Genomic DNA, 22,933 nt, shown 5'->3' with positions numbered 1-22,933 from the left:
TGTATATTATTATAAATAATACATCCAAACGTATATTATTATTATTAATACATCCAAACGTATATTTATTATTATTAATAATACGTCCAAAAATATTATTATTATTAATAATACATCCACGCGTATATTATTATTATTAATACATCCAACCGTATATTATTATTATTAATACATTCAAACGTATATTTATTATTAATAATACATCTAAACATATTATTATTATTATTAATACATCCAAACGTATATTATTATTATTAATACATCCAAACGTATATTATTATTATTAGTAAATCCAAACGAATATTATTATTATTATTAATACATCCAAACATATTATTATTATTAATACATCCAAACGTATATTATTATTGTTATTAATACATCCAAACGTATGTTTATTAATATTATTAATACATCCAAACATATATTATTATTATTATTAATAATCAATCCAAACGTATATTCTTATTCTTATTAACACATCCAAACGTATATTATTATTATTAATACATCCAAACTTATATTATTATTATTAATATATCGAAACGTATATAATTATTATTAATATATCTAAACGTATATAATTATTATTAATAATACATCCAAACGTATATTATTATTATTAATACATCCAAACGTATTTTATTATTATTATAATTATTAATACATCGAAACGTATATTATTATTGTTATTAATACATCCAAACGTATATTATTATTATTAATACATCCAAACGTATATTATTATTATTATTAATACATCGAAACGTTTATTATTATTATTAATACATCCAAAAATATAGTATTATTATTAATACATCCAAACGTATATTATTATTATTAATACATCCAAATGTATATTATTATTAATACATCCAAACGTATATTATTATTATTAATACGTCCAAACGTATATTATTATTATTAATACATCCAAACGTATATTATTATTATTATTAATAAATCCAAACGTATATTCTTATTCTTATTAATACATCGAAACGTATATTATTCTTATTAATACATCGAAACGTATATTATTATTATTAATACATCCAAACGTATATTATTATTATTAATACATCCAAACGTATATTATTATTATTAATACACCCAAACGTATATTATTATTATTAATACATCCAAACGTATATTTATTATTATTAATAATACATCCAAACATATTATTATTATTAATAATACATCGACGCGTATATTATTATTATTAATACATCCAAACGTATATTATTATTATTAATACATCCAAACGTATATTATTATTATTATTATTATTATTATTAATACATCCAAACGTATATTTATTATAATTAATAATACATCCAAACATATTATTCTTATTATTAATACATCCAAACGTATATTATTATTATTAACTCATCCAAACGCATATTAATATTATTAATACATCCAAATGTATATTACTAATATTAATAATACATCCAAACGTATCTTATTATTATTATTATCAGGATTAATACATCGAAACGTATATTATTATTATTAATACATCGAAACGTATATTATTATTATTAATAATACATCCAAACGTATATTATTATTATTATTAATACATCCAAACATATATTATTATTATTATTAATACATCCAAAAGTATATTATTATTAATATTAATACATCCAAATGTCTATTATTATTATTATTATTATGATTATTATTATTAATATATCGAAACGTCTATTGTTATTATTAATACATCCAAACTTATATTATTATCATTAATACATCCAAACGTATATTATTATTATTATTTATACATCGAAACGTATATTATTTTTATTTATTCCTCCAAACGTATATTATTATTAGTAATACATCGAAACGTATATTATTATTAGTAATACATCCAAACGTATATTATTATTATTAATACATCCAAACGTATATTATTATTATTAATACATCCAAACGTATATTATTATTAGTAATACATCGAAACGTATATTATTATTAGTAATACATCCAAACGTATATTATTATTAGTAATACATCCAAACGTATATTATTATTATTAATACATCCAAACGTGTATTATTATTATTATTATTAATATATCCAAACGTATATTATTATCATTATTTTTGTTATTATTATTATTAATAATTCATCCTAACGTATATTATTATTATTATTATGGCAAGTAGAACCGGTAGTGGTAACAGGTAACCCATTCCTGACCGTTACCTATGGCAAAAATGACCACCTCTTTTATGATCACTATCCCTGAGCGGTTGGTTTTGATTTGAATTGTTTTCTGTCTTACCTTAGTTTTTGACAAGAAATAACTCTTCATTTTATCGTATATGTTTTGCAGTATTTTTTGCTGTTGCTTTTCTTGCTTGAAGTTCTTGGCCAAGGAATTGGGTTGTAAGGAATTGGAGACTGAGGAAGAGGCCCATCCCTGGCTAAACAAAACCCTCAGGTTGATGATAATTCCTTACGCGAACCCCCAGGGGTGATGGATTGTGCAGTACTGTAGTAAGGCAGTACAATCCAGCCAAAGGCCTACCACTTTTAGGTTTAGTCTGGGGTTAACTTTCCGAATTACACCCAACTGACGGCCACTGAAAATTATAAGCTCATTACTGAACTTGTAATTCTAAGCAGTTTTTCTTCTATAAATGTGAATATAATAGTTTAGTTGACCCTTTAAAATTAAAATATTTTTTTTCTTTTTTCGTACATGGGAATAGAATTCTACCTTCTAGGCTTAAATTCTTTGCCTCCTTGTCTGTTAAGTGGGACTCGATACCTTTCTCGCTTGCATATATCCATTCCTATGGGTAATCCTGGGGGAGGCTGTGGCTGAATCGGTAGAGAGGCGGCCTGCTGTCCTGATGGACCCAGGTTCGAATCCCGGCTGGGGCAGGGAACAGGTTAAGGATTTGAATGTCATAAAAGTGGACTTTCCTGATCTACCAGATGACCCGCCGACATGTCATAAAAGTACCCCCGCTAATACCAATACATCAGTCCTGTATGAGACAGCCCTAGCATGTATTCAATATGGACGGTGGGTGTTAGCCCCGAAGTGGTGACATGTGGAGGTGTAGAAGGACTACCGGGCCTTGGGATAGACTACTTCCCCCGAGATATAGGCCCTGAAGCCTTTGCTGAGAGTCGGACACATTAAAAAAAAAAAAAAAAAATCATCTCATCACCAGTAAGTTCCCTTAGCCAGGAACAACGCTCGCCCCGTCGTTTCAAAACTAACCAAAGGTTTTTCTCGAAAATATCCTCTAATGTGTTTTCCAGGCTAAATTACTGCTTTGTTATACCCACACCTTACCTATGCCACTAGGGCTGCTTGGCTGAGGTGGCTGGCTGTGGTGCTGAGACGAATACCCATACAGAACGGAAATATGCTTCCCGCTTGTGGTCATGGCATCAATTGTGACCAGTGGTGGCGCCAAGTAACCAAAGTGAGTGGCTGGGGTTCACGAGTTTCCGATATTTAACAGGGGAAGTACAGGTAAATATAGACTAAATGTATTTGTGTAGCATGTAATATCTTAGACTTAGGTGTGATAAAGTGTTTGATAGCAAATACTCAGCAATATGTAACCTTTGGTGCTAAATTACGATGCTAATATAAGCTGATAAATACCTACAAATGTCCTGATTGCGGGTATTTCTCGCCTCTTCAGTTTTACGGCCAGTATGCAGTTATAGAAACAAACTGCTACAAGGATGGAAGAAGTGGTTTATCTTACCCAGAGTGTATGGTGTGTACAGCATCCCGTGTATAGTGTATGGTGTGTACAGCATCCCGTGTATAGTGTATGGTGTGTACAGCATCCCGTGTATAGTGTATGGTGTGTACAGCACCCGTGTATAGTGTATGGTGTGTACAGCATCCCGTGTATAGTGTATGGTGTGTACAGCATCCCGTGTATAGTGTATGGTGTGTACAGCATCCCGTGTATAGTGTATGGTGTGTGCAGCATCCCGTGTATAGTGTTTGGTGTGTACAGCATCCCGTGTATAGTGTATGGTGTGTACAGCATCCCGTGTATAGTGTATGGTGTGTACAGCATCCCGTGTATAGTGTATGGTGTGTACAGCATCCCGTGTATAGTGTATGGTGTGTACAGCATCCTGTGTAGTATCCTAAGGCCGCCATAATAAACATCTGTGGTAAATATTTTTGTACGTACTGTACTTAGTAAATAAGGAGGAGGGGAGAGTCTCATTCTCCTAAGTCTTTTATTGCATCAGCGTTAAAATAAACTAACCTAACCTGATTTAACCTAATCTGACCAAACCTGATTTTAACCAGATGCGATAGATGTGTTGAAAAGAGAAATTGCTGAAAAACACAAACTGAATAATGAACATATTAGTTCCAGTGTTTGTTAGTTGGTCCGACTCTGGGCATAGGCTTCACAGCCTGCTCCCAAGGCCCAGCAGTCCTCCTACGTCCATGCACATCCACATGTCACCACTTCGGCGCTAACACCCACCATCCATATTGAATACATGCTAGGACTGTCTCATACAGGACTGGTGTATTGGTATCAGCGGGAGTATTTTTATGACATGTCGGCGGGTCTTCTGGTAGATCGGTGAAGTCTGATTTTGTGAAATTCAAATTCTTAAACTGTTTCCTGCCCCAGCGTGGATTTGAACCTGGGTCCGGTAGGTCTGCAGGCCACCTCTCTGCCGGTTGTTATATACAGTGGTGCCCCTCAAGTTACAAGGATTATTTGTTAACCTTAGGTCAGGTGTAACTCCAAACCTTGTCTATCAGTCTATTAAACCCTTTACTGTGTTGTATAACGTATAGAAGCTAATGTGGTAATTACAACTTAAGCCTCACCCTCACTCCCCCACCCCCACCCCAAAACATATATATATATTGCCCAAACATACTGACAAGCTTTATAAAACATATACCTCTCCTCTTTCTATTCCCCAATAAAACACGACATAGAACAGTAACATCATAAGGGCATAAAGCAACAAATTGTCAGTCACCTTGACAAACGACAATGACTGGCCTGCCTTTCTTCCTGTGGTAGAAAAGTACAGTATAGAGGAAAGCAGGCACTTCCAAAATAGCCCAATCTTATCCATATTGAAAACCTTGGCTTTTCTGTATCCACCATCCTATCAATTTCTTCAGAAGAGGAACAGCAGTGCCAGGCAGCAGATGCTTTACCATGCAACTGCCAGTAAGCGTGGCGCCAAGATCATGCGACCATTAGCGAATCCGGTCACTGTCGCTACATAAGGAGTTAACATTGGAATATCTAATGGACCTGACGGAAATATAACTGTTCGTTAAATGGGTTAGTCCAAGAGCTGGCTGAGATTTACTTGACATGGAAGCTATAAAAGCTTTGACTGGTGGGTGATGTACAGGTAGCCTACCTGACCACAGGAACCTTTGTATTAAGTGCAGCCAGTGGTGGGTGGGGCGGGGGGGCCCTTTAAGAATACCCCCATATCACTCTTATTTGACATAGAGCCTATAAGACTAACTCCTGTGGTAAACTGTTGGCAAAACGGTACTAATTATGAATCTGCAACATAAGACAAAATTCTCTGGTGAAAAGGTCAGTTAAGACAGATGCTAATTAGTGTTTTATTTGACATAGAAACTACAAACTTAAACCTACATAGAAATTGTAGAATAAGGTCAATATACGAACTTAAGACAGAATTATGTAGTGGAGAGGTCATTTAAGACAGATGCTAATATTAGTGTTTTATTTGACACAGAAGCTACAAACTTAAACCTACATAGAAATTGTAGAATAAGGTCAATATATCAAGAATCACCAGCTTAAGACAGAATTATGTGGTGGAAAGGTCACTTAAGACAAGGTCAGAGGTCACTGATTAATGGTTTTCCTGACCTGAAAACTGATAAACTTAAGCATATAGCCTACTATAAAAAATGCATGATATACCAATAAAACCAGCATGAAAATGAAGCATTTGGTGATATTTCAGTGTTGATCAGTGTGCCTGGTTAAACAGACATTATGTAAGATATTATCTGTGAACTCTCACAGTTTGTCCTTCCTTTTCAGGTCCAATGCAATGCAATGAAACAACACGGAATATGAAAACAGAAGTGCCCCTAAAACCATGGAGTGTATCCTCCACACAGGCAAACCAAATGAAAAGACTACTGGAAAAATACTCCCAATCAAAGCAGAGCAGGGTGTGCAATTACGAATGCTGCAGCAAGGAGACGACTGAAACAAAACTTTGCAACATCAAAGTATTTTGCTGTTGTTCAGTCTCTGCCTGGTGAATTCGACAGTAGTCATGGCTGTCACTACAGCTGTTATAAAAACTTTACAGCCAATCCTTATGATGATACAACGGTGAAAACACCCTCTCCATCTGATTCAGAAAAGACACTTCGATCATCAGCTTTGTCCCGTCAACATCTAACACAGGTACTTTCCCGCGCATCTGTCTATTTTGCAAGAAAGAAAGGAAAAAGAAAGGTGGTGTGGAGGAGCCACTAGGTTTATGTGAATCCCCAGAGGCAGAGGAGAAAGTAAAGGCTGATGCTATTGCTAAACCGGACAGTGCACTTCTGGCAAAGATTACTGACGCAAGTTTTCGGTGCAAAGAGGTGAGGTATAATCACAGTTGTAGGAGTGCATACCTCCCTAGTGTACCATCTGTCAGTAGGCCTAACATGCCTAATGCTTCAGGTAAAGCTGCGCTGTTAGGTATATATGCATACACTGAGAAATCTATTATCCTTGACTTCTGACTTCCATTTACACCTGGTACCAAGAGCTTTGTGAATTTGCTGGTGAACAGCCTATAACCACAGCTAGAAACCTGGCCAAAAACTTGCAGAATAAATCTGGTGACAAAATAAGGACAGAGTGTTGTAGGGCTAGAAAGTCGGGTCATATTATTTATCCCACAGGTTTAGCTGGGCATCTAATCCAAGTAGGATATGATTATGCTGCATCTCCAGAAGCCACAATTAACAAAGCTGCCTTGATTTTGAGAAAAGCCATCGAAAATGCACCGAATACAGTACATCTCTTCCAGAAAATCCCACACTCCAAAACCTGTATTAGGGGGAAGTTACAACTCCAGACCTGTTGCTTCATTTCTTTCAGGTTTTATACAGGGGTCCCAATCAAAGTACTTACAGTCCCAAGCTTAAACGCCGTGCTGTGTCCTCGTGCCATGATGCCATGTTCATATCTCAAAATGGCAAAGTAAAACCAGGCAAGCAGATAATCCTTGGAATGGCAATCAAATCCATAACTGGTAGCAGAAAGCTGATTGAGATGTTCAGCAGCCGTGGTCACATTGTCAATTACCATACCATTGAGGAAACAGAAACATCACTTGGTGAAACCATTCTGAAAATGGATCAGGCCTGTCCAGAGGGAAAACTCACTGATCAGGTGTGTGGTTTGACATTTGATAATTTTGGTGAACTACCAGAGGCTTTGTCAGGTGCAAACACACTTCATGACACCATGGGAGTTTTGTATCAGAATTAGGATGTGTCAGGGAAGGAGGAGGCCATTAATCAGGTAATTCAAACTTCATCAGAACAGTGTACTGGCAAACGATTGCTGTCAAGGATAAGGAAACTCCAAGTCCATGAGCGGCCACTTGAACCATATCGCAAGAAGCCCCGAATGGGTACATTTGATTATGACATCGCTGACGTTGATCATACACCTGATAAGAAGAACAAGGCTCTGGAAATGGATCTGGCCTGGATGATATGTCATGCTATGCAGTTGGAAAACATTCCCATGTGGGTGGGCTTCAATGCTTTGGTGCATGAAAAACCTGAACAAACCAATAACTTCCCTAGATGTCGTACAAGGGACAATGAACATCACACAGAAATGTGCTCAAGAATGTGGTCAGTGCTATGGCGTTGTTACATATGACCTGAATGCTGCAAAACCAGCAATGCAGATCCAGGCGACTGAGTCGCCAAGATCTGATAACATCTTCATCATGCTTGGTCCATTTCATATTGAGATGGCTTTGTTCAAAGCTATAGGGAAAGTGATTGATTCTTCAGGAGGCCCTGAGATGCTGACAGACACAGATGTCCTTGCTTCTGGATCCTTGAATGGCTTCCTCGGTGGCAAACATTTCAACCGATGCAAATCGTTTACACCCCATTCTGGCCTTGTCATTTGAAGTTCTTCATTTCCAGGCATTCCTTGGTACATATGAAGGCAAGAATAAAGGGATAAATCCCCGAGCTAGACCTCATCAGATCATATAGCCCTGCTAGGGTTAAAGGAGAGCGCTACCCCTCCCAGCACGGCAGCCACCGGGCGGGGCGCGAAATCGCAACCTCACGATTACGACACCCTACCACCGAGCTACCGCGCTCCCCCATATGAAGGAAAGGATAATCTTGAACATGTATTTTCAGAGTTGCAATTAAGGCAAGATGAAAAAAGAGTGGAAACGAACACAGTCATCCCCAGTGTTCATCAACTGTGTCACAATGTACAAAGAATACTCAGACGAAACCAGATCAGGAGCGCATGGGCCGACTGCTCAATTCTGGATGGTTTACATTGACTTCATTCATGACTTCCATTTCCTTGAGCGAGCCATTCGAACAAATGATGTTGATCTCTTCACCCATGCTCTTACACCAATCATAGGGTTGTTCTTCATGATGAATCACATGAACTACGGTCGACGGCTTACAAAATTTCAACTGGGTTTGGTGAATATGGATCGCACACACCCAGGCCTTCGTCCTATCTTGGAGAATGGCGCCTTCTCCATCAGGAGGACAGAGAAGCTATTCAGTAGATGCCCTGTAAATGCTGATGCAGCATCCAGACGGACTGGTTTGTCAACTGTTACAAACTACAGTTCACGCCTCCGATGGATGTTAACGAAGTCCACTAGAGCTGCTATAATTTCAAAGGCACAAGAAATGGCTGGATTATCTCAAACTGAAGACACAACAGCTAAACTTCGTGCAACTCACATCAAATGGGACACAAGTGATCTTCAGAAAGTAATTAGTCAGATTCAGAGTTCTTGCAATCCTTTTCAAATGGAGGAGGCATCCAAGAAGCTATTCAACATCAGCACTGGGAATGCTGCAGCAGAACCAATCCACATATGTTTGCTTGCAGTGCGGAAGAGAGGGCAGAAGAAGCACAAGGAGTTTGTTACTGTCTACACAGATGACCCAGCTCAATTTGAACGTCCCATGAAGAGGAAGAAGCTTGAAACCTTCAAAGAATATGGCAAAGTAAACAAAGGTGCCTCAGACAAACGTATTGTATCACTGGTTTGTGCTCGTGATCCTATGGGGTGCTTGGTTATCACAGCTTGCCAGAGGAAACTAGATTTGGAACATGTCTTCTCATATCCGCTGACACCAGTTCCATTATCTATGTGTAGCACTGATGGCTTCATGGTGAAGACCGCGAAGAGTAGGCTTCTGAATCTTCTTGAGAGCAAAGTTCCATATGCTGTGCCAAGCTGCATCGATGCATTCGTCACAGATGGGATTTTTCTGCTTGATGTTCTTCCGCCGCACATTGCAGGGACTTATGGTGTTTTAGCTGCATGATTTTTAAGGCAGCTTACAAGCCTTTCCCATTTGAGAGTTCACCTTGTGTTTGATTCATACCCTGTTCCATCCACCAAAGACGGTGAATAGGCACTGAGATGTCGTGACCATATGGAAGAGAGAGTATACACCATTACTGGGCCAGAACAACACAGACCAAGAAGCATGAATGACTGTCTCCAATCAAGATCATTCAATGAACAACTGCCTAAATTCCTTGCAGCAGAGTGGAAAGCCCAGCAGTATGCTCATATAATTCAGGGACGTCAGGTGTACCTCTCCTACCTTGGGGAATGCTTTCTCTTCTATGTGACAGATGGGAGGGTCACCAGAGAAGAAATGGAGGTCCTGAAGACCAACCATAAGGAGGCAGACACCCTAATTTGTGCACATGTCAGTTATGTTGATAAAGGCAATGTGGGAAACATAGCAGTAAGGGCATCGGACACGGATGTTGCCATCATCCTACTGAATCACTGTCACCGATTCAACGCTCACATTTGGATGGATGTAGGGACATCAGCCAAGAATGACAGACGATTCACAGATATCACTTCCATCAGTAAGGCACCGGGGACACCAATGTGTCTTGTACTTCCTGGCTCCCATGCCTTTACAGCAGTGCTTCTTAACCTTTTTTCTTGGCGACCCAAAATCCATAAGATGGTCTATATGGCGACCCAAACCCCCGTAGCTCATTGGCAGGATAAGATAATACTACGGCTGTACATTCTTTCCACAGCCCTTTTTCGTGTTAATCTCTTGCTATAGCTCGGCATTCATGATGGATAGATGGTCAATTTAGGCCAAGTTAAAGTAAACAGGGTATAGTATTCAGTACTGATATTTTACTAATGATAATCCTATTGGAAAAACAAATACCAGGTACAGTCGATCAAAAAAGTATGGGTGCACACTCAGCACGAAGTACTTTGACACCATGGACGACGGATACTGGAAAATACCTAATGCTTAGTCACAACGCTGGCAAACTTTTTTCGCAGAGACAACATATATCGCTTACTTGTGACAAATTTGCAGTCTTTATTATTATAAGCATATCCAGGTGATAATTAATTACCCTTCTTGAGTGTGTGGTTGAGGTGGAGGGGGAGGGGGGAGACCGAGGATGAGGTGGAGGGATGGAGTAGAGGTATATGAGAGAGGGGCGGGGGGGATAAGTTGGCGGGAGGACAGAGAAATGGCAGGGAACAAGGGGACATGGAGGCGATTTGTTTGTGAGCACCATGTTCGGAATTAAGGCGTCTGGCTATAGATAGCTAGACAGATAAATAGATATAGCGATCTTTTTGGATATCATCGCACCCCTCGTGCTCGCTTTATTTATTTATTTATTTATTTATTTATTTTTCGACTGTACAATCGTAGATGATAATATCGCTCCAATTTTCAGTCGAAGAATTATTAAACGTCTATGTAAAATAATGAAAAGATAGTTAGGCTGTAATGGTCACCTCACAGTATTTCGAAAGTCATTGTTCATTGTCAAATAAACATGATGAAAGTGGATCAATATTTTTGTCCACAACTGTACACAAACAATACCATAACAGATTCCTGACAATTGAAACGCGAAACAGACAATGTTTTATGCCAGTATTGGGAGGCAGAACAGACGTGAGCTGGTGTGGGTGTTGGTGTTTGGTGAATATATGTGAATCAGTGAATAGTAATTGTGTGGGTGTTGGTGTTTGGTGAATATATGTGAATCAGTGAATAGTAATTGTGTGGGTGTTGGTGTTTGGTGAATATATGTGAATCAGTGAATAGTAATTGTGTGGGTGTTGGTGTTTGGTGAATATATGTGAATCAGTGAAGAGTAATTGTGTGGGTGTTGGTGTTTGGTGAATATATGTGAATCAGTGAATAGTAATTGTGTGGGTGTTGGTGTTTGGTGAATATATGTGAATCAGTGAATAGTAATTGTGTGGGTGTTGGTGTTTGGGCAATATATGTGAATCAGTGAATAGTAATTGTGTGGGTGTTGGTGTTTGGGCAATATATGTGAATCAGTGAATAGTAATTGTGTGGGTGTTGGTGTTTGGGCAATATATGTCAATCAGTGAATAGTAATTGTGTGGGTGTTGGTGTTTGGGCAATATATGTCAATCAGTCAATAGTAATTGTGTGGGTGTTGGTGTTTGGGCAACATATGTCAATCAGTCAATAGTAAGAGTATAATAATCTCCTGGTGTTACCTGTTCCTTTTAAGTCCTGGATCTTACACAGTGCCCATCGCTTTTATAGTAGAAGGGAAAAGAATGATGATGATAATGATGATGATGATGATGATGATAATGATGATGATGATGATGACCTTTGTGCATGTAATAATGATGATGATGATGATGATGACCTTTGTGCATGTAATAATGATGATGATGATGATGACCTTTGTGCATGTAATAATGATGATGATAATGATGAAGATGGATTCGTTGCAATGACCTCTCATGTAGCTTGTGATGCCGTACTGTTGTAAAGAAAAGGAAAATGGAAGAAATAATGGACGAAAGAAAGAACAGGAGAAAGACAGAAAGTGAGAAATGTAGAAACTGAATAGAAATGAAGTAAAAGGTGCAAGAGAAGAGAAGGAATAAAAGTAGAGAGGCAGGACAATGAATTGGCCTGGGTACTGGTGTATTGTAGGTTAACAGTAGTGTGCCAGGCCGCTCCACCTTACTGCATCTTGTGTCCTACCTCTGTCCTAGCTTGTGATGGCGTTATATAGTGGTGGCTTTGATCTGATGTAGCCAGTGGTGGTGATGCTGAGAGTTACCATGATGATGATGATACTGATGATGATTATTATCATGATGATGATGATGATGATGATGATGATGATGATGATAATGATGGTTATAACTGTCCGGATTAAATCTAGGAATGCATAGGAACCATTGTTAGCAGGAGGCCTATTGTCCCGTATCCAGGTTATTTGTTGAGGAAAAAGACAAAAGTATAGAACAGGAAATGACATTTCTTGCCCACCACACACTCCGACCAAAGGGGAGGGAAAAAGAAAATTATAAGTACCAAGAATGTTGGAAAGAACAGACATGTTTCTATAGGAAAGACAGAAAATGAAACACTAGTCTACAGTACGAAATCTGTAATGTGCAGTTGTTACAATAAGACCATAGACAAAGTCAGAATGTTGTCCTAAGTAAGTCCTTGTGTTTTGCTGGGGTTACGTTACATGCACACCCACGACAAACTGATTTCCGCGAAGCAATGAAACCTTTAAAAAAAAGTCTGCCACAACCATAAAATAACTATCTAATGACCTAAAAACCGTTTGTAGTGGCCCAAAACATCACCAGACATTACAATATACTTGTTTAAAGTGTATTTTGAGATGATTTACCAACAAATGTTGTTAAATTATGCCAAAATACAGCTTAAACTTGTTTACTCACCCAGGAATAGCCGGAGCCGGCAAAGTGGAGTACCGCGAAAGACGAGGCTGACTGTACTCGTGTGACTGTCGTCAGGATACACGTCAGCCTGGAAATAAACACACGGCATTACTTATTGACTATACTGTACAAATATTTATCCTGTCAAGTTTGTAGTGTATCTATACTCCTTGCACTAACCACTGTTGTTGGTAGTTTATTCCATTGCAATAAACACACGCCATTACTTATTGACTACACTATACAAATATTTATCCTGACAAGTTTGTAGTGTATCTATACTCCTTGCACTAACCACTGTTGTTGGTAGTTTATTCCATTGCAATAAACACACGCCATTACGTACTGACTATACTATAAAAATATTTATCCTAACAAATTTGTAATACACTAACCACTGCTGCTGTAGTTTATTACACTGTTCATCTACACGTAAAGCAGTTTTTCCCTATATCAGTATTGCTCTTCCTTATCATGAATTGTGGTCGTAGTGTCGTTCTGTATATCAAATAAAATATTCACCACAGCAGTCCACCAGGGTCATGTTAAGGCTGAGGATGCAAATTTTAAGCTACTGCCATCATTGTTTTTATTTATCATATTCTTTCAGTTATATCTATTTTCATCATATTCTTTACAATACCTTATGTAATACACTCATGATACTTTCTCTTACTATGTTTCAGTCATTCTGTCTGTGTATTATATTGTGTCTATTTTATTTTCTAGTCTTGTATTCCAGCTGCCGCCAAACGATTGGCATCCTGAGAAGCAACGTAAATTGGACAACATACTAATGCCACGAAAATGAGAAAGAAAGAAGAGAAAGAAAATAAAAATCTAAAACAAAAAATTATGTAAATAGAAATGGGAGAAAAATAGCAAGAAACTGAGAGTTCTGGCAGGAAGGGTGAAGGTGTGAACTGGGTACAGGTGTGCCAGGCCGCTCCACCTTACTGCATCTCGCCTCCTGCCTCTCTTGTTGCTTGTGGTGATAATATTGTGGTAGCCTAGATATCATGTACCTATGGTGGTGCTGGTGGTGAAAACGATAGATAGATAGATAGACAGACACATAGATTAGATGGATAGATAAACAGAGAGAATGAAAAGCACTTAATATTAGAAAAAATAAATGGTAAATGGAAAAAGAAAATAAAGGAAATGAAGAATGGATGACAGAAAGAAAATTAAATGAAAAGATAAAATGACATGACAAAAATAACAAAGAAAGGATTAAAAAAAAAAAAACTGAGAAGAAAACAAGAGAGAGTTTGCTGAGAACAGCAAACAAAGCGAGGAAAAACGAAAACCAAGAAAGAAAAAAGGAAATGAGAAAGAAAACATAGGAAGATGGCAGCAGTAGTGATGGTTGGAATTGAAGACACCTTTATTAGAGTCCCAGAGCGCTGCGCCTTACTTCACCTTGGCTCCTACTTCACCTGTTGCTTTATTGATGTTATATAGTGAAGATAGAAAGAAATGAGAAAGACAATGAAGAGGGAAAAATATAATGAAAGAAAAAAACAGGAAATAAAAAGAGCAATGCAAGAAAAGAAAGGACACCAAACAAAAAGGATAAAAGTAAAGATAGAATGAAGAATACAGAAGAAAAGGATGACAAGAATGAAGCAAAACGTGACATAAAGGCCAGGAAAGGGTAAAGAAATAAAATGCGTTATAAATGGTAAAGGTGTTAACTCAGTACAGGTGTAGTAGATTCCCAGGCCGCTGCACCTGACTCCGTTTCGCTCCTGCCTCTTTTATAGCTTCTGATGTTCTAAAGAAACACACAAAAGACACGAGAAACAAAAGAAAGAAAGGGAAAAAGAAAAAGGGAGGAGACGGAAGGGAAGAAGTGAGAAATGCAGAAAATAAAGAAAGGTAAAGAGAGTAAAAGGTGAAGTAGAAAGGAAGGAAGGGAGGGAGAGTGTGCGTGGTAGGGCATAGGGTTGAACTGGGTACACCTGTGGTAGTCTCAGGCCGCTACACCTTACTCCATCTTGTCTCCTACCACTCTTGTACCTTGTGATGCCCTGATGTACTGCTGCATGGCATCCAATATATCTAATGATGATGAGGATGAGGAGGAGGAGGAGGAGGACGATGACGGTATTAGTGAAGATGGTTAAGTCGATTTTTGTTAACTGAATGGAATTTGATAATGATAGTGATGGTGGTGGTGGTGGTGGTGGTGGTGGTGGTGGTGGTGATGATACTGGCATTAGTGAAGATGATTAAGTTTTATGTTAACTGAATGGAGGAGGATAACGATAATGATGATGATAGTGAAGATTATAAAGCTGACTTTGATGATAATAATATGTTTGAAGGACAATAATGACAGTAATGATGATGATGATGGTGGTGGTGGTGGTGGTGGTGATTATTATTGTTTATGATGGTGATGTAGATCCGCTTTGATGATAAGCTAACTCCATCTTGCCTCCTACCTCACTTATGAAGTAAAGAAAGAAAGTAAAGACAAAATAAAGGACAAGCAATAAACATGAAGGAATAGAATATGTTAAGGGAAGACAGACAGAAAATGAAAAAAGGTAAAAAAATAGAGAAGGAAGGAAGAGAAAAAGAAACATTGGAAAATGAAACAAAATGGAAAAAACGAGAAAGAACATACAATTTATGGAAAGAGGAGAAAAAGAATGACTGACTAAGGACAGAAGAAAGGGAGAAAAAAGCAAAAGTGTGAACGCAATACACCTGCAGTCTCTGCCCCAGGCCGCGCCACCGTATATCACCTGGCCTCCTGCCTTGCTGGTGGCTTGCGATGCTGGCACTCATTGCCTAAATACTGCTATTTGTGGTGGTGGTGGTGGTGGTGGTGGTGGATATGATGATAAAAGTGGTGGTGATCGTAGCGATTGTGATGATGATGATTTTGGCAGTGATAGTGAATGCGATGATAGATGTGGTGGTGATCGTAGCGATGATGATGATGATGATGATGATGATGACAGTGATCGTGGATGCGATGATAAAAGTGGTAGTGATCGTAGCGATGATGATGATGATGATGACAGTGATCGTGGATGCGATGATAAAAGTGGTAGTGATCGTAGCGATGATGATGATGACGATGATGATGATGATGATGATGACAGTGATCGTGGATGCGATGATAAAAGTGGTAGTGATCGTAGCGATGATGATGATGACAGTGATCGTGGATGCGATGATAAAAGTGGTAGTGATCGTAGCGACGATGATGATGATGATGACAGTGATCGTGGATGCGATGATAAAAGTGGTAGTGATCGTAGCGATGATGATGATGATGATGACAGTGATCGTGGATGCGATGATACAAGTGTTGGTGATCGTAGCGATGATGATTGTGATGATGATGCTTGTGGTGGTGATGGTGGCGCTGGTAAAGTAGGTTAGTACTAATTATGATCATTTTATTTCCTATCGCCTCACACCTCTCTTGTAGTTTGTGATGTATTACAACGCAGAAAGAATAGATGATAAAATTGAAAGAAAGTTTTGCGTGAAAGATAAGGAGAAAGAGATAATAGAAAAATATAGAGTATGAGAGAAAACAAAACAAAGTAAAAAGAGCTAATATAGAAAAAAAAAGAATGGGAGACAGAAAGGAGGAATTTAAAGGAAAATGCGATGAAAAGATAGGAAGAAAAACAGAGAAAGAGGGAATGAACAAAAATGAAGCAGAGAGAGAGAGAGAGAGAGAGAGAGAGAGAGATGACAATATAATATATAGTTGCCATCAGTGTACTAACCATATGGTGGTACTACAACCGCCAGTATACCCAAACATTCATCAGCCAAGATAAGTACAGTACCCGTAAATTACCACTGGCCAGTAGGTGGGCAGGGCTAACTTAGGGGATACGCGTCCCTCTCCAACACCAAAGCTAAATGTCAAACAAAATTAATTCTGGTATGGAGACTTGTTAATCCTGCAGCTGGGTTAAAATCCTTTGTGAAATAGTTATTCCTCAGATCTCTTTCTATATACCTAGGCTGCTTCCCCTAAGGAAAGGGAGGTAGCCGAGACAGGACGACACACTCCCCATTTACTCATCCATTCAAACACATTCATTTGCATCTTAGTCCCAAAGGTGAGAACGGACAGATCCTCACCGCACCACACCGCACAAGGGTCAACTGCGCAATGCAATCAGTGACTTCCACAGCAGGGCCCGACAGCAGAGCTGGTTTACCCCTGCCACATCATAACAGACTCATACCCTTACCCGCACCTGACCTGAAATAGCTGATCAGACCAAATGCGGGAGAATATCCCCTCAGGGCTGCGTCATCACTTATTCATTCACAATTTCTCTCCATTTATTTCTGTCACGCACAGCCACTCTTCCTTGCTCAACAGACATCCCTCTCGCATCCAGCGCTCTCTTCACACTGTCCATCCATCCTATTCGTGGTCTTCCTCTCAGCCTTACACCTCTTACATCAGATCTAGTTATCTTTTTCACCAATCGCTCATTATCCATTCTCTCCATATGCCCAAACCATCGCAACACCCTCTGCTCAACTCTACCAGCCATCTCCCGAACAACTCCAGTTCTCCTTCGCACTTCATCATTCCGCGCTCAATCCATACGCGTCACTCCACACATACTCCTCAGACACCTCATCTCCATTACATTCAAACTTTTCCTCTCTGCTACACCCATATTCCATGTTTCAGCCCCATATAATGCAGTCGGTACCACAACACCCTCATACAGCCTTCTCTTTACATCCATTCTAAGCGAACGACATTTAAACACTTTTTTCATTCCTTCCAGCACCTTTCCTACTTCATTTATTCTAAACTTCACTTCTGCATCTATTCTTCCATCCACAGCAACATGTGACCCTAGATATTTAAAACACTCTACACCCTATAGCAACTCGCCATTCAAAACTATATTCATCCCCCTACCATCTACCAACCTCGTACACTTCATCACTTTACCCTTATTCTCATTTACTTTCAATTTCCTCCTTTCACACACCCTTCCGAACTCCTCTACCAACTGTCTCAATCTCTCCTCTGAATCAGCCACCAGTGCAGTATCATCTGCAAACAGCAGCTGCTTCAGATTCCACTCTCCACCATCAACATTCACCAGACTCAGATCTCCACCTAAAACTCTTGCATTCACCTCCTTTACAACACCATCCATGTAAATATTAAACAACCAAGGCGACATCACACATCCCTGTCACAGCCCCACTCTCACAGGAAACCAATCACTCACAGCATTTCCCACTCTTACACACGCTCTACTATTTACATAAAAACTTTTCACCCCTTTTAGTAACCTACCATCAAGTCCATACAATCTTAAAACAGTCCACAAAGCCTCCCTATCAATTCTATCATACGCTTTCTCTAAATCCATAAATGCCCAAAACACATCCTTGCCTTTCGCTAAATACTTTTCACACACTTGTCTCACCGCAAACACCTGATCCACGCATCCCCTCCCTCTCCTAAAGCCACACTGCTCATCACCAATCACTCCCTCTGTACCCTCTCTAACTCTCATAACTCTACCATACACCTTACCTACAATATTCAACAGACTTATACCCCTAAAGCTGTGTACATTCATACTTATCACCCTTGCCTTTATACAACGGGACCACACAAGCACTTGCCCAGTCAACTGGCACCATACCTTTCACAAAGCACACATTCAACAATCTTACTAACCAGTCAACAATAGTCACTCCACCACCCTTCAGGCATTCCACAGCACACCCATCCATACCTGCAGCTTTCACTGTTTTCATCTCCTTTACTGCCTTCTCCACTTCCTCCTTCGTGATCAAAGAATCATTTAACTCTCCCAACACATTTATTCCTTGCACCCTTCCATCCGCCACAATCTCAGCCACCCTTTCCTCCTCTACATTTAACAATCTTTCAAAATACACTGCCCATCTCTTCCTTACTGCATCCATCTCAATTAACATCCTTCCATCCTCTGCTTTTACTCGCTCTTCCTTCCCAGACTCTCCCTTTCGCACCCTTTTCACCTCCTTCCAAAACATTTTCTTATTCTGTTGAAAATTCTCTGTCAGCCACCTACCCCACCTCTCATCTGCTGCCACTTTAGCATCACGCACAGCCCTTCTCGCCCTATTCCTCTTTTCCTTATACCTCTCATATGACATCTCATCCTTCCTCTGCAGCCACACTTCATATGCACGTCTCTTCTCAGCCACAGCCATACTTACTTACTCGCACCACCATTCACTTCCTTTTCTTACACCACCACCCACACGTCTCACACCACACACCTCTTCTGCATGCCCGGCCACAGCACTCTTAAATAACTGCCATTCCTCCTCCACACTGCCATTTTCCCGATCTTTCACTGCGTTCCACTCATCTTTCAATTTCTCCTGATACTCTATCTTTTTCTCTCTTTTATCCAACTCACCTCCCTGCCACAACTAACTCTCCTAGCTCTCACCCATCTCTTACCTACTCTTAACTTTCCCTCCACCAGGTAGTGGTCAGACATACCGGTACCTCCACCCTCCCCTCTCAGAACTCTCACATCCAACAATCTTCCTATTACATTTCTAGGTACAACCACATAGTCCATCAATGCTTTATCCACAACCATTCCACCCTCCTGTCTCACCCATGTATACGGTACTTATAAATATCTTTCTTCTCAAACAGCGTATTTCCAATCACCATCTCTCGCTCAACACATATTCCTATCATTCGTTCCCCATTTTCAATTCTTCCAGGCACACCAAGCATACCAACTACACCTTCAACTGCTACATTTCCCACTCTTGCATTCAGATCTCCCATCATTACCAATTTCACATTCGCTCCAAAACTCTGCAGACACTCAACAACATCATTCCAGAAAGACTCCCTCTCTTCTTCATCTCTTTCACTACCAGGCCCATATGCACTCACAAACACCCACAACTCATGTTCAAACTTCGCTTTCACCCACATCAGTCTCGATGACACCTCCTTCCATTCAATCACACACTGCTGTACTTCCGGACTCACTAACATAGCCACACCTTCTCTTGCCCTTCCTCTATCAACACCTGACAATCTTCCATTCACACTTCCAAACATAGACTCACCCTTCCCTTTCATCTTTGTTTCACTCAAAGCTAACACATCCAACTTTTTTCTCACAAACATTCTCCCAATCTCCTCCTTTTTAGCCTCAATCGTACTACATCCACGCACATTCACAGACCCAATCTTCAGGGTACGGGGATAACTCAATCCCCCATCCCATTCTCTGGCCTGTCCCTTTTTAGGAACTAAAAACACATATACTGCCCATAGTACATGGATGAAAACATGTCAAAGACGAAGTAGTGACGTGACAGTTTAGTTTTAAAAATTACATCTGGCAAATGGGTATCACTGGAGTTTTTGTATTCACGACAGCGAATTAGCATACTGCTGATTACTGCATGCAATGTTGCTTTATCAACAGTGTGACAGCGAATTAGCATACTGCCTATTACTGCATGCAATGTTGCTTTATCAACAGTGTGACAGCGAATTACCATACTGCTGATTACTGCATGCAATGTTGCTTTATCAACAGTGTCAGTAACTGCAAGGATCTTTGTCATACACGCCCAACACTCAGGTCTTAAATGTACTGTATTATACAAGCCCCGCCTCGGGTGCCAACACCACTACGGGGGTGATATGCCACTGGCTGTTATCGTTATCTGTGCCCCGCCTCGGGTGCCAACACCACTACGGGGGTGATATGCCACTGGCTGTTATCGTTATCTGTGCCCCGCCTCGGGTGCCAACACCACTACGGGGGTGATATGCCACTGGCTGTTATCGTTATCTGTGCCCCGCCTCTCACCTACAGTCTACAAACGCAATGGGTCGTATTCTCGTTCTCTTAGCAACTTTCCCATCACCTATTCAATCATAAACGATTTAGTTTGCTTATTACGTACATACTGTATATTCTGTTGTATGTACTGATGCAAACACTGTCGCATTACAAAGATAAATAGCATACAAAAGGATACTGAGGAGTAATTTGCGACCTAAATAGCTCAGGGAGATGTGTTACGAAGTGTCCCATACAAAGGATCTGCGCCTCAAAGTATTCCGTACACAGGCTCAGCAGCTGTTTGTATCAGCCAAGAGGAAGAGGAGGAGAAGAAACAAAGAAAACGAAAGAACGAAAGAATATACGAAATAAAGAAGAAGAAGAAGAATGGAACAAGAAAGAAGGAAGGAGAAGGAGAAGAAGAATAACACGAAAAAGAAGAAGAAGCAGATGATGATGATGATAAATAATCATACTCATAATAATCATCATCATGAAGAACTTCAGCCTCATATCATCATTATTATCATGATCACCTTGCCGTCCTTCTGCAGACAGGCTGCAGAACCCGGGCCAGTAAAACACAGCAGCAGGATAAACTGCCATCAAAGTAGCCAGTGAAATGCGCCACACGGACACAAGGCAAACAAACTATACCAGCATTTGTACACCTTGCAGCCCAGTTCAGGTGTTGAAACCAAGTCTAAAGTATTACTGGAGGGTATATAAATGGGGAAGTTTACCCACTGAGACAAACCAATTGTGTTAAAGCAATTAGTAAAAGCTTAAGTAGCCCGCAAACACGGCATCTGCATTACACCAATCAACAGAAGGTAGAATAGTCACACAGAATATGGACTTCCTTATTAGTACCAGAGTTTAATAGGAAATTTATTAATATGTGATCATCGTTTGAGGGAGGGCGGTAAACAAGTACTGTGTATATATTAAAAGCAGGTAAGTGAATTGCGTTAACATCTGGACAGTTATTACAATCCAGAGATGTAAAGGATAATAATTCTTATTTACTTACAGACAGACTCCATGCTTATGAACATTTCCAACCACATCCCTACGAGCATTATTATATCCTTGTATAGACAGAAAGGAATCTGGAATACCTGGTAGGAACCAAGATTCTGTAATAGCCAATATATCAATAGCATGATGGGAAAGCAAGGATGAGATCAGGTTGATTTTGTTGAGAAGACTACTGAGGTTACAATGGCAAAACCTAACTCTTAAAATCTTACTGTGGACAACACTGTGGCCATCTTAGTCATTTACAAGTATAAAGAGGCTATAAGGACAGGAGCGCTGTTTGATCCTGAGTGCTGTGGCTGTGCTGCCCGATCATTGCCAGTGGAATCCTTGAGGAGGACCGTGTTGGTGGTGCTGAATCTTTGTGTCCCCTTCCTGGTTGTGATCACATACCCATTTCATTCGATTACCACTTCATGGCTGATTCTGAGGCAAATGCAACTGAAGCTGGTATTAACAGGCACAATAGTCAAAGATCATGGTTCAGAGGTAAATAGGGTGTGATTAACGAACAGTTGTCTCAGACTGACTGGGATTATGAGTTTCACAGCTCATCAGTAGATGCGATGCTAGGTATATCATTGGATATATTACACCCTGTCATAGAAACTCATGTCCCTCTGTAAGACTCAGCCTCATTCCTACCACATATAACCCTCCAAAGAGTCTCAAAAAGGAACACAGTAGAGCCTGGCAATACTTCAAGGATAATAAATCTCGCCAATCTCCTGAATCTATACAGGCCTTGATCAATTACAGTGCTTTTAACAATAGGTACAAAGACTTTTTTATTAATTCCCAGATTTCACATGAGCACACGTTAGTTAACAGACTTAAAGATAATTCTGAGTATTATTCACCTGCACATACGAAGCCATAAAGTAGGTGCCCCTTCTGTAGGTCCTCTTACAGATGCTAATGGTTCTCTTGCTGAAGATTGTAGCCCTATGGATGAAATGTTAGCGGACAGTTTTGCTTCTGTATACACTGTGAGAGTACTTAAT

The sequence above is a fragment of the Coenobita brevimanus genome, chromosome 101, assembly GCF_032717465.1.
Source record: "Coenobita brevimanus isolate Jiangsu-jjx chromosome 101, ASM3271746v2, whole genome shotgun sequence".
Lineage (NCBI taxonomy): Eukaryota > Metazoa > Arthropoda > Malacostraca > Decapoda > Coenobitidae > Coenobita > Coenobita brevimanus.
Note: the sequence above shows the minus strand (reverse complement) of the source record.